Genomic DNA, 12,381 nt, shown 5'->3' with positions numbered 1-12,381 from the left:
AATCCCAGCTACTCCAGAGACTGAGCCAGGAGAATCACTTAAACCCTGGAGGTGGAGGTTGCAGTGAGCCAAGGTCATGCCACTGCACTCCAGCCTGGGCAACAAGAGTGAAACTCCTTCTCAAAAACAAACAAACAAACAAAAACAAAAACAAAAAACAAAAAACAGAGAGAGAAAAAAGAAAGAAAAAGCTGAGACATAGAGAAGTGACTTAGCCAAAGTCACTCACAGCTTTCTTCACAGGGTTCTGTCTCTGTCTGGTATTTCCATTGCATTATGTTACTTTTCAAGTGAGGGGCCAGGAAATCAAGTCATCTAAGACATGATTCAGCACATGGGGGATGCTTAATGTGGAGAAAGGACACCAAAAAGTCACAGAAAGTGGCCTCAGATTTTAGAAGGGCTGTAACAAGGAGAAAAAGGCAGAACTCTTCTGTGTGGCTCTAGAAAACTAATAATGTTTGGGTGATAGGGCTGGGGAAGTAGAAGTAATGAGAAAGAAAAATACCTCCTAGCAATGACAGCTAATCAAAAATGCAAGCAGTGAAGGCCTGAGTTCCCAATTGGTGGCTGGGTCAAGCAGAGACTGCACCTGCAGCTCTTAGGGCTGCCTCATAGGAGGTGGATTTCTGTGTTAAGTAAGAGGCTTTTCCCACCTCAAAGATGCAGTGAGCTGGCAATTTGTGATTCCTCATTATTTCTATAATTTAAAGGAAAGAAAAGTAACATTTCTTAAGATCTGCTTTATTTCGAGTAACATGCCAGAATCTCATTGTATGTCATCACTTCTCATCCTCACTATACCTGACTCTTACCTTGCCAGATGAGTGGCAAGGAAGACCTCACTCATCTCTATGTCTACAGATTTAAGTGAATTGCAATCAATATTTGCAATGCCTATTTCGATGGCAAGTGTCAAAGAGAATTGAGCACTGAAGCAATGGTTCTTTTCACCAGCTTTCCTAAATGACCTGTCTCCTGGCTGATGCTCAGTGCAGAGCCATTCTCTCTTCCAAGAGAACATCTGCTGAACCCAGCAGGGGGACAAAGAGACGGAGGGAAAGAAGCCAAGATGTGAGAATTATTTTTTTCTAATCTGGGGGATAGAGATATTGAAGTTTTCTTTTTGTTTGTGTTTTGAGAATTTGTATTTTATTTTTGTTTGTGTGTCAATTAATTGATTGCCCAAGATAGGAGTCATCTTCCCCAATAGGCAGGTCATGCTCTGGCCCAAATGGACACAGAGGGATACAGAGTTACAGAATTTCCATGACAATTCTGCTCTCTCTGGCAGGCTGTCAGACCCTTAGCCTGGTTCCCCTTCCTGTCTTCATTCTTGACTCTCCCACTGGCAACTGGCCTGGTGGCAGCCTGCAGATGCAGCCAGATGGCCAAAGAAAATGGAGAGAAAGCATCTGTGTAGAAAACACTTCTGTCCAAATGTGCAGAGTCATGCGAAAGCAGAGAATGGGGACAGACAGAAAAGAAAGGGAGAGGTACAAAGAGAGGAGAAAGAGAGAAACTATAGTAGTGGAAAGACAGGGAGAGAAAAGAATGAGATGGCAATGGGAAGGGAGGAGAGAGCAACAGGAGATAAACAAGGAGGCCAACCACAGAAGGGGCTAGGGATCAAATGGACAGGGAGAAGCATGGAAATCAAGATAAGGGGAAACCCAAACTAGTAGGAAGTGACAACAGGAGTCTTTGAGGAGAACCAGGGCTCTGGAAATTAAGGGGAGGTACAGCAGAAAATTTAGAGGGAAGAGGAAGAAGCAAAAGAAACTTACCGAGTGCATGTCACAGGTACTATCTTATTTTATCCTCACTCTAGTCCCATGTGGTAGAGAAAACAAGGCACAGTTATTAAGTCTTGTGTTCAAAATTAGACTACACAGCAGGAACATGAACCAGGGAGTTGGAATTCCAAGTCCAGACTCTGCCACTCCACTGCCTTCCTTCCAAGCATTCTTTCAGGGAGAGGAACCGGTGCAAACCTGAACTCTTGGGAAGGACCCATGTCTCAGTCTGTCCACCCATCCTCCCCCTTAAGTCCAGGATTTCTCCCTGGGACCAGATGGACCTGCCACAAAGGCTGGTGTGAAGAGGTTCTCCTAGCATTTCACTTCTAGGCACCCTTCACCAGAGCTTTCAACTTCTCCATTTAAACCCAGCACCTGATGAGAAAAGCATTACAAGTGAGCAGACTGCTTGCTTCATTTTGCACCTGAGCAGTCCAATTCCTGTTTAGTCAAAGTGGCAAGCATTACTGGCCACTGAGTTTTATCCTGGCCTTTGTCCTCAACTCAATAAGTCATTTTGTCTAAGCTGGGGACCCCCTTGCTCATGCAAGAGGGTGAGATTGCTACACGGGTACCTCCTTTTATTGAGCATCTGCTAAGCGCCTGGCATGGTCTCATTTAAAACTCAGAAGATTCTTGTGAGGTATTCACTATTATTTTCTACACTTTAGATATCAGATAAGAAATTAAGACTTAGAAAGTTCAAATTACCTGCCCAGGTGGCTTATCATCCAAATGGAGTGATCCCTCCATGTTACTCTAAATTGGACAAAGCAGTAGAGGGTAACTGCTTTTACCTGATGAGCAGATTCTAAAGGATTTATGCAAAAAACAGTTGTATTCCTTTCCATCGTTGTCCATTAATAAGCCTCATTGAGAAGTTCTTTCCCTCCCTTGGAATGGAACACTCAGATTGGTCTCATAACTTTTCCAGACACTCCTCCTAGATAGTAAGTCTTCCAGTCACTTTAGTTTACAAAACAGTGTTTTGTTTTTTGTTTGTTTGTTTGTTTGTTTTGAGATGGAGTCTCACTCTGTCACCCAGGCTGCAGCGCAATGGTGTGATCTCGTCTCACTGCAACCTCTACCTCCTGGGTTCTAGTGATTCTCCTGCCTCAGCCTCCCAAGCAGCTGGGATTATAGGTGCATGCCACCAAGCCCAGCTAATTTTTGTATTTTTAGTAGAGACTGGGTTTCGCCATGTTAGCCAGGCCGGTCTTGAACTCCTGACCTCAAGCAAAACTCTCATTTTAATAATCAAAAAGTTTTATTTAGAATAATAACCAACTTTACAGCCAAGTCTAATGTAAAACCTCTCCCCTCTACCTGAAGTTCAGGCCTGCTTCTGCAGAGGACACCTATAATGGGAAGGGGACACAGTTGCCTTCTCTTGTCATTCTGGCACCAGGCAAGGGGACTTCAGCCCTATCATTTCTACACCAGTGGAAGTCACATACCGGCCTCCCATTGAAGGAACACACACTGAGCCATCCACAGGCTATCTCTGAAGCCGCGCTTATCGGCTGAGGTCTATAATGCCAGCAGTCTCTTAGCATACGCTGCATGGATGACCCCTGGCTTTAAGATACTTGATGCCTATTACCTACCCAGCACAGAGACTGAAGAGTTCTACTTTCACATCTATTGTATAAGCACTGAAAAGTACTGAAAAACATTCAGCTTTGAAGACATGACATTCATGACTGTAACAATATTATCCATTAGGCAAGTCTGTCATTATTCTACTTAATAAAAATTAGAGCTCATGACCAAATAAGAGCTGGCATATTCCTCCATAGGAAGATACATGTATGGGCCACTTGATAAGAGCATTGACTCAAGGCCCAGAGGATCAAGATAAATTTCTTACTAATTATCAGGCCCCGAGACAGGCCTGAGAATTAACAAGAAATTGGTTGTACTCATTCCAGTGCTTTCCAGGACAAAGATCACTTCAGCCAATGGACCTCAAGGATTATGGCCCCAGTCTCAGGGCTAGCCACATTGGGTGTTGAGGTTGCGGGGAATGAATGCATCAGGCTATCTTAGCTAAAGAAAGTATCTTAAAATCATCCATCCAACCATCCTTGCTCTCCGATGTCATGCTCAACAAGTAGACTTCTGATTATTTACTTATCCATCATCTCATTCCAAAACAGTAGTCAGCAATATGGCTGACCAAAAAAAAAAAAAAAATTTCAAAGAGCACAACAATGTGTTTCATTCTGCAGTGGTAACTTAGGTAAGCTGGAACTAGATTTCTCAGAATCCCCTTCACTGTATGGTTCCAGGAGAAATTTGACCAGAAGAGGAACTTGCATGGGATGTGGAAGCCCAAGGTGAAGCAGCAGCTATCACTTTCAGAGGTTAGTCATGACCAGATACACCAGCAAACAGGTGCCCCAAAGACACCCACCCATTCTTACTCTCCTTGGCTAAGCATCCACCTCTTTTGCATCTTGTGGCCCCAAGCTCACCAAAGATGTTTGGCTGCAGATGCACAGAGGTGGTGGCTGCATAGAGGCAACAGTTCCCATCACCCACACCACACTCACAGCATTCATAAGACAGAGGTGGTTAGCCAGATAACAGGAATACCATGACTGGAGAAAAACACAGGGTTCCAAGTTTATGAAAACACAGAAAGAAGAGCCATTCTTGATTAGATGCAGAATGCCATAGATATTTTTCAGAGTATTCAGAGGAAAAAGACTTTAGGAATACTGAAATGGGCTGAAAGCATATATCCCCCCCCATCTCTGAATTCACATTCTGAAATCTAATCCCTAATATGATGGTATCAGGAGATGGGGCCTTTGGGAGGCGATTAGGTGATGAGGGTGGAGCCCTCATGAATGGGAGCAGTTCCATTATAAAAGAATCTCCAGTGTGATCCCTCACCCCTTCTACTGTGTGAGGACATGGGGACACAGAGAGAAGATGACAAGGAAACGGGTCCTCACCAGACACCCAATCTGTTGGTGTCTTGATCTTGGACTTCCCAGCCTCCAGAACTATCAGAAATAAATTTCTGTTGTTTACAAGCCACATAGCTATGGTCTTTTGTTAAAGAAGTCTGAATGGACTCAGGAAAATGCTATTTATAACCGTTCTAGTATTTGGAGTGAATTGTGAGCAGATGCATTAGTAAAGCTGCCAATTTTCTAAAGTTAATAATAAAGATCCTAACACAAAGGCAGTGTACACACAATATAATAAGAATGATGAGGCTCACAGAGGAGGGCCAACCAGCTTTGTGCAACAAAGAAGGAAAACCTGCAGGCAACCTGTATAAATTCTAAACATCTAGGCTTACCTGGTTAAGACTTTTTATCCATCCCTTACTGAGGAAGAATTTGGAAAACAGTATTTAAACCTCATTTTAAAAATGATGCACATATGTCTATCACGTGCAAGAAGCAGCACAATGCAGTGACTAGCTGCATGGATTCTCGGGCAGATTTCCTGGGTTCAGAGGCCACCTCTGCCACTCATGAGCTATGTAAAATCAAATGCTCTGTGCCTCAGTTTCCTCATCTGCCAAATGAGGACATAATATTCATATCTCATAGAGACGTTTTGAAGATTAAGTAAGTTAATATCTATAAAGCACTTGGGAGAGTTCTTGGCACGTAGCAAGTGCTATATAGGTCTGTTTGTTCTAGACAAACGTATTTAGTTTTCATTCCACAGTGTGAATCCAACCTTCCTAATGACAACGTTGCTTCTGTCTTCCCAGGTGTAGTTAGAGCCTCTTCTCCACCTCCACACCTAAGACTGTTACAAATAGGTTTTGCCCTACTCACAATTACTTGCAGGGGATGGCGCTGAGGAAAAGCAAACCCAGGAGAGCAACCACCTTACACAATTCTGCTTTGTAAGTGCTGATCCCCATCCTTCTTGGTTGGAGTTAAGTTCAAGTGGAACTACTAAGTATCTCCAAATAATCTCTCTGGATGTTCTGCCAAGGCCTGGTTTATAAGATCTCTTCTTTTGTCCTGCTAGTATGTTCCACAACTTGCTCCCACACAGTTAGCAGGTATTGCCGGCATATTGCTGCCACTTGCTGTCTATCTCCCTGCCTGTTCCCCTGGGAATCTCAGTAGATCAATCCACCTTCCCTTTCCTGCTGTGAGGCATGGGCAGACTATTCCTCCTGGCTTGGGAATATCTGTCTTCACTTTATATTCTGTCACCCAGGCTGGGATGCATTGTTGCGATCTTAGTTCACTGTAACCTCAAACTCCAGGGCTCAAGCATCCTCCAGCCTCAGCCTCCTGAGTAGTTTGGACAACAAGTGTGAGCCACTGCCCCCAGGCTGTTTTCATTTTATGATCCCATCCTTGTTGCCTTAACATCCTTTCTCTGTCACCATAGCAGAAGATGCTATGCCTTCCAAGCCGCAAGGATGCTCGCCCACCACCTTGGTCTCTCTGATTTGTATTAAGTTCTGCAGGAAAGTGCAGAGGTGGTTAAGCCATAATGAATGTGTAATCAGAGAGGCCCTGCCCTTCCCTCGGCCCACCGCCCCTTGGCAAGCCCACTACCATGGCTCTGTGCACCCACAGTGGTATTTGGAAAGAAAGGGGAAGAAGGAGGGGATGTAGGTCACATTTTCACTCATCTCCTTGTCACAGAAAAGCAGCTGGAGGTTGTCAGAGTTCCCATGTGACAACTTTAATTTTACAAATTTGCTAAAATCACACTCTGACATGTACTCATTTGCAGGTTTGAGACGCCCTCTTCGTGGCACTGCTCTTCTCAGAGCCCTAATTGATGAAGACACTTGGCCCTAGATGAATTCACTGAGCACCTACTTCACCAAGCCTTGACATGGCACTGTGGAGATGGGCACAGACCAACCACAGGACAACCTGTTCGATGCTATAAGGGTGGTGCCCAGTATGATGGGAAGTGGAAGGAGCCAGTGTCTGCTGGATTCAGGGGAGGCTTCCCAGTGGGGGCAGCAGATGAAGGTACCCAAGGGGCTTCCAAGAAGAGATTCCCAGGAGGCTGGTGGATCTATCAGCTTGCTGCTCCACGAAGAGGTCTTGGCTGGATAGAAAGATGAGGGAGTTATCTGCATGATGATAGCCATTGGAATTAGACGAACTGAAGGCCTGGGCAACTTTAGTCAAAATGAGAGGAGAAGATGGCTGGGCGTGGGGGTTGTTGGGGGAGATCCTTGAGTCCAAACACAATAGTGCCCAAGAGATGTCTGTGGAGTGATCACGGGCATGCTTGACAATGGTCGGAAGGAGAGCTCACAGGGGAAGCCAAGGCCCTGCTGCGTGTCTCATCACTTCTCATGAGCCCAGCCTGGGACAGGACATGGCCTATTCCCCTCAGGCTGCCCTGTAGCCAGCCCCTTTCCCTGGGCAGTGACAATGGCTTGGAGCCAGGCACCCCCATTAGCTCTCCCTGCACTCCCTTTTCAGGTTCTCCACCATCTAAAAATGTACTGTCCATCACACACACACACACACACACACACACACACACACACACACACAGAATTTGGCCTCGGGTTTGGCCCTGTGACAGGAACCTCTGTACCTTGATCCCTGCGCTCCAGTGGAGCTCAGAGCTCAGCTCTTCCCAGAACTTCAGAGGGAAAAAGAACAATTTCACCCCAAGCCACCCCTTGAGGCTTAATTCCTTGTCACAGAAAAGAGAAAGAGCAGGCTCAGGCTCTCTAGGGAGTCTGTTCTCCCACACACCCCGCCAGGCTGTGGCCCCCAGGGGTAGGAAACTTCACCATTTATCCCTGGATCCCCAGGGTTCAACAGGAATGCTCAATGGATGTGAAGTAGGAGCTCTCTGCTATTGGTAAAAACAATGATAGAACAATACAAATTGCGAGCTTCACAGACAATGAGGATGTGGGAGTTGGGGAACTATGCCCCATTCCCCAATAAAATGACTTTTTTTTTTTTCCTGGAGTGACTTTGGAGATACATTTGCAGTATGTGACACTTAAAACAGAACACTCAAAGAGTATAAATATTAACACACACCTGCCTTTCCAAGGAGATAAAATAGCTTTTAGAATGACACAAAGCCTCCTTTCTGTGCATATTTTGCTCCATAGAGAGCTTCCTAAATGAGCTGATGAATCGAGGTCCAGAAATTCTGTCATGTGGCTTAACCACCTTTTTATTTTTTTCTTCCATCTACCCTGATTAAAGCTGAAACATTCCAGGGAAACTTGCTTTCCAAAACTTACACTTCTCCAGAGAGACAGCTTGCTTTCAAATCCACTGTAAAGCTTGCTTTCAAATCCACTGTAAAGATATCACTTAAAAAATAAAATAAAATAAAATTGAACCAAACGCTCCTGGCGTCTAATCTGACTACAAATTGAAAACTATACTGGTGTTTACATGGTTTTGGATTTTATTAGGCAAGAGTTGCCCAGCATTAAAAACATGATGTTTAGCTGGAATGGAATTCCAACTCCCCATCTTTCTAGACTCTGGGGAAATGAGAACACCCTGTTTATGCTCTGGGCTGCCATAGGCTCATTCAAGGAGGAGGTGCCTAATGAGGGGGCCCAGTGAGAATCACAGCTGCCATAAATTTGACATCATGAATTTACATACATAAAACCTAGTTGGTTTCCTACAACCCGTTACATAGATATTATCAATCCCACTGTACAGATAAGGAAACTGAGGCTCAGATAAACTAAGTTTCTTGCCTAATAAGACCACATAGGCAGTAAGCAAGGGAAAAAGAATTTACATCTCAATTTGTCTTCACTCATTTGTTAGATGCTTTGATTCATGCAAATTGCTCAGTGGTTCTCAGCTGTGGGGAAGAGGTAATATTTTGCTTCCTCAGGGGACATTTGACCATGTCATGTCGGCAGGTATCTATGATTTTTATAACGTCAGGGTTTGGGGGTGGGTTGCAGGTGCTACTGACATTTAATAGGTAGAGGCCAGGTATTAAGCTAAACAACATACGTTGTAGGCCGGGCGCAGTGGCTCACGTCTGTAATCCCAGCACTTTGAGAGGCAGAGGCAGGTGGATTGCTTGAGCTCAGGAGTTCATGACCAGCCTGGGCAACATGGCGAAACCCTGTCTCTACAAAAAATAGAAAAATTAGCTAGGCATGGTGGTGTGTGTCTGTAGTCCCAGCTACTCAGGAGGGTGAGGCAGGAGAATTGCTTGACCCCAGGAGGCAGAGGTTGCAGCGAGCCGAGATAGCGAGATAGCGCCACTGCACTCCAGCCTGGACAACGGAGTGAAACCCTGTCTCAAAAATAAATAAATCTCATACATTGTGAAGGATAGTCCCCTACAACAAAGTATCTGGCCCTAAATGTTAATAGTACCAAAACTGGAACCCTTGAACATCACTGAACTCTAAGTGCCAGATGAACTTCCCAATGTGTGATTTTTTTTTTAATTTTTATTTTTGAAGTTCCAGGGTACATGTGCAGGAGTGATATTTACTTATTTATTTATCTATTTATTTTTTTAGGCAGAGTCTCTGTCACCCAGGCTGGAGTGCAATGGCACAATCTCAGCTCACTGCAACCTCTGCCCCCTGGGTTCAAGCGATTCTCCTGCCTCAGCCTCCTGAGTAGCTGGGATTACAGGTGTGCGCCACCATGTCTGGCTAATTTTTCTATTTTTAGTAGAGACGGGGTTTCACCATGTTGGCCAGGCTGGTCTCGAACTCCTGACCTCAAGTGATCTGCCCCCCTCAGCCTCCCAAAGTGCTGGGATTGCAGGCGTGAGCCACTGCGCCCAGCCTGGGAGTGATATTTTTGAAGGACACATACCGATTCTTGTTCTCAAGAAAATGAGAATTGCTTGATTGTAGACAAGTTCTGTCATCAATGGAAAACATTACTTACATTTCCTTAAAAAGTATTTAAGGCAGAGGTGGTTAATTTAGATTAAAATATTTTAAGTAGAAATAATTAGAAAATGTTATTTTCCTTTCTCTGTTATCAGGACAGAAACTTATAATTCTGGCGACAATGTCACAGATGTCACAGAGCTTAGCCCCAAAGGGTAAGACTGCCCTCTGGAAATTTTCTGAGGAGACCCCTTGAGGGGCAATGAGAAGTCAGGACCACTGATTCACAGTGTCACACTGAGGATGTCTGCAACTGAGTGAGAGAGGGTGCAAGTTTTCAAATGCTTCTTACTGGGATCACCTTTCAGAGGTCCCTGAAGCCAGAGCTTGATGAATTTGGGTATTTTGCAGGAGTGGGGTTGAGTGACTTATTTTAAAAAAGTGAGCAAGAATAGAATCACTGGAACCACATCCAAGAAGTTTCCAGAAATAAGAGATGTAAACAACAGGTGAGGAGCCAATAAATCATGGAAGTGGATAGAAAGGGAGAGAGAGGCAAGAATGAAACAAGAGCTTGATGTGAACATGGCCGAGGCTTGCTGTGTGCTGATTTTAGAGGCACCAGGTGAGATAAACATCAGATGAATAAAAGATAATCCTGCTTTGACTCTGCAGAAGTGTCTAGCAGGTGTCCTCCCTAAAACCCTGGCCTTCTCTGTAAACTGAAGGAGAAAGATCACCACAGTATGAGGCAGAATCCTTAGCATTGTTCTTTGCCACGCTGCCAAGGGGTATTAGTTCATTTTCATACTGCTATGAAGAAATACCCGAGACTGGGTAATCAATAAAGAAAAAGAGAGTTCCACATGGCTGGGGAGGCCTCACAATCACGGCGGAAGGCAAAGGAAGAGAAAAGGCATGTCTGACATGGCGGCAGGCAAGACAGCATGTGCAGAGGAACTGCCCTTTATAAAAACATCAGATCTCATGAGACTTATTCACTATCACGAGAACAGCATGGGAAAAAACCCACCCCCATGATTCAATTACCTCCCACTGGGTCCCTCCCACGACATGTGGGGATTATGGAAGCTACAGTTCAAGATGAGATTTGGATGGGGACACGGCCAAACCATATCACCAGGCATGGTCATTATAGGGAGAAATCCACCCACGTGTTCACACTCTCACAGCTTTGGTGAGCACTCCAGCTGTGAAAAGGTCAGTCTTCAGCTTCATGCCTACCCGTGTGGAGGCCATGTACTGAATGCGGGCCTCTGAATGCAATACCGAATCAACACTGAACTGAATGCAATACTGAAAGGACATGATGTGTCAGAGGCCGTGCATGCACAGACTCAAGAAAGGTGCACTCCAACCCACGCAGGGCTTGCAGACCCTGGGCAGCCAGTCTGTGCCACACTGTACTTAGCCTGTGCTCTCCAATTTCATCATTTCTGGCTCAAACTGGGCCTGCAATTTTCATTTCTTTATGGGCTTAAGTAATCTATTGCAAATGTCACCAGCAGGCTGTAATGCATTCTTGCCGAGGTAACTGTTCTTTTTCTTCAGCAACTTTCTGGTGGAGGATTTGCTGGGCCGGGCAACTGTTTTACATTAGCTATAATGGTGTTTACATTGGATGCACCGATGTTTAAATCATTGGACATATTTGTTACTAGTAGGGAGGCAGTGGCATTGTTTAGTCCAAGTATGTGGGGTGGGGGAAATTTCTATTAGTATTGATAATATTTTACAAGAGGCCTTGCAGGAATGTTTATAATAATAGCAATGCTGTTTATCTTAACGGGATTATATTGAAGCAACTTTAATTGTATTCATATTAAACATATCAATGTTAGAACTGATGTAATATGTTTAGCATGAATATGAAGGCTGCTAAGTTGGGGGGTTTTGAGATAGAATTAAAGGGCCAGGAAGACAATGGGACATATGGAAAGCATTTCGGGGGTTTCTGTTCTTGTCTAACAAGAAAGATTAGTGTGTTTGCAAAAATACAGTATAAGATGTATGGTGGGTTGTGATGCTAGCATCTGTTTTCCTTACGATAGAGTTCTCTTGGCTTGTGTGTGTGCATGCGCATTTGCTCTCCATTCACCGCATTCTCCCAAAGCCCAAATGTCAGGGATACTTTAGATGCTTTGCAGCTGGCTGATGCACCCAGAGCTGTTTCAAAATGGATTTTGTTATGGTGTATGAGTCCTACATTGTGCATGGGCGGTTATTGAGTGTGATATAGTGTGCACAAGAATGTTCCCAATTCCCTCCTTGCTGTATCCATCAATCTGGCTCTATTAGGGTTGGCAGGATAATGGCTGGACTGAGGCTCTGGACTTTATCTTCAGCTGAAAGAAGTGTCCTAATTATCGACTCATCAATGCTACCCCACTCCTGGCTCTGGGAGACCACTGCCAGCTCAGGCCCAGAAATTCTAAATCCTCACAGTCACCAGCCAGGCCCATGAAGACTGAGATGCAAGATTATGTCCAGCCCAGCTGGGGAATCACAGCCCTAACAAATCTTGGAAATCAATCTGACTATCCAGTTAGAGGCATTGCTCCAATTTTACCCATCAAGGCTGAGTTTCCTGATTCTTCCCTTCCAGCCCAGTTCAATTCTCCCTGGGTCCCAATGACTTCCTGAAGCTGTATGGGAGAGGCTGGGACCTAGCTCAGGCACGTCAGAAGCCCTGGTTTTCTGTAACATGGGAATAACAACTGCACCACCTCCTTTCTAAGTCCACTGGGA

Source organism: Gorilla gorilla, chromosome 13 (assembly GCF_029281585.2).
Source record: "Gorilla gorilla gorilla isolate KB3781 chromosome 13, NHGRI_mGorGor1-v2.1_pri, whole genome shotgun sequence".
In the NCBI taxonomy this organism is placed as follows: domain Eukaryota; kingdom Metazoa; phylum Chordata; class Mammalia; order Primates; family Hominidae; genus Gorilla; species Gorilla gorilla.
This window is presented reverse-complemented; position numbering follows the sequence as displayed.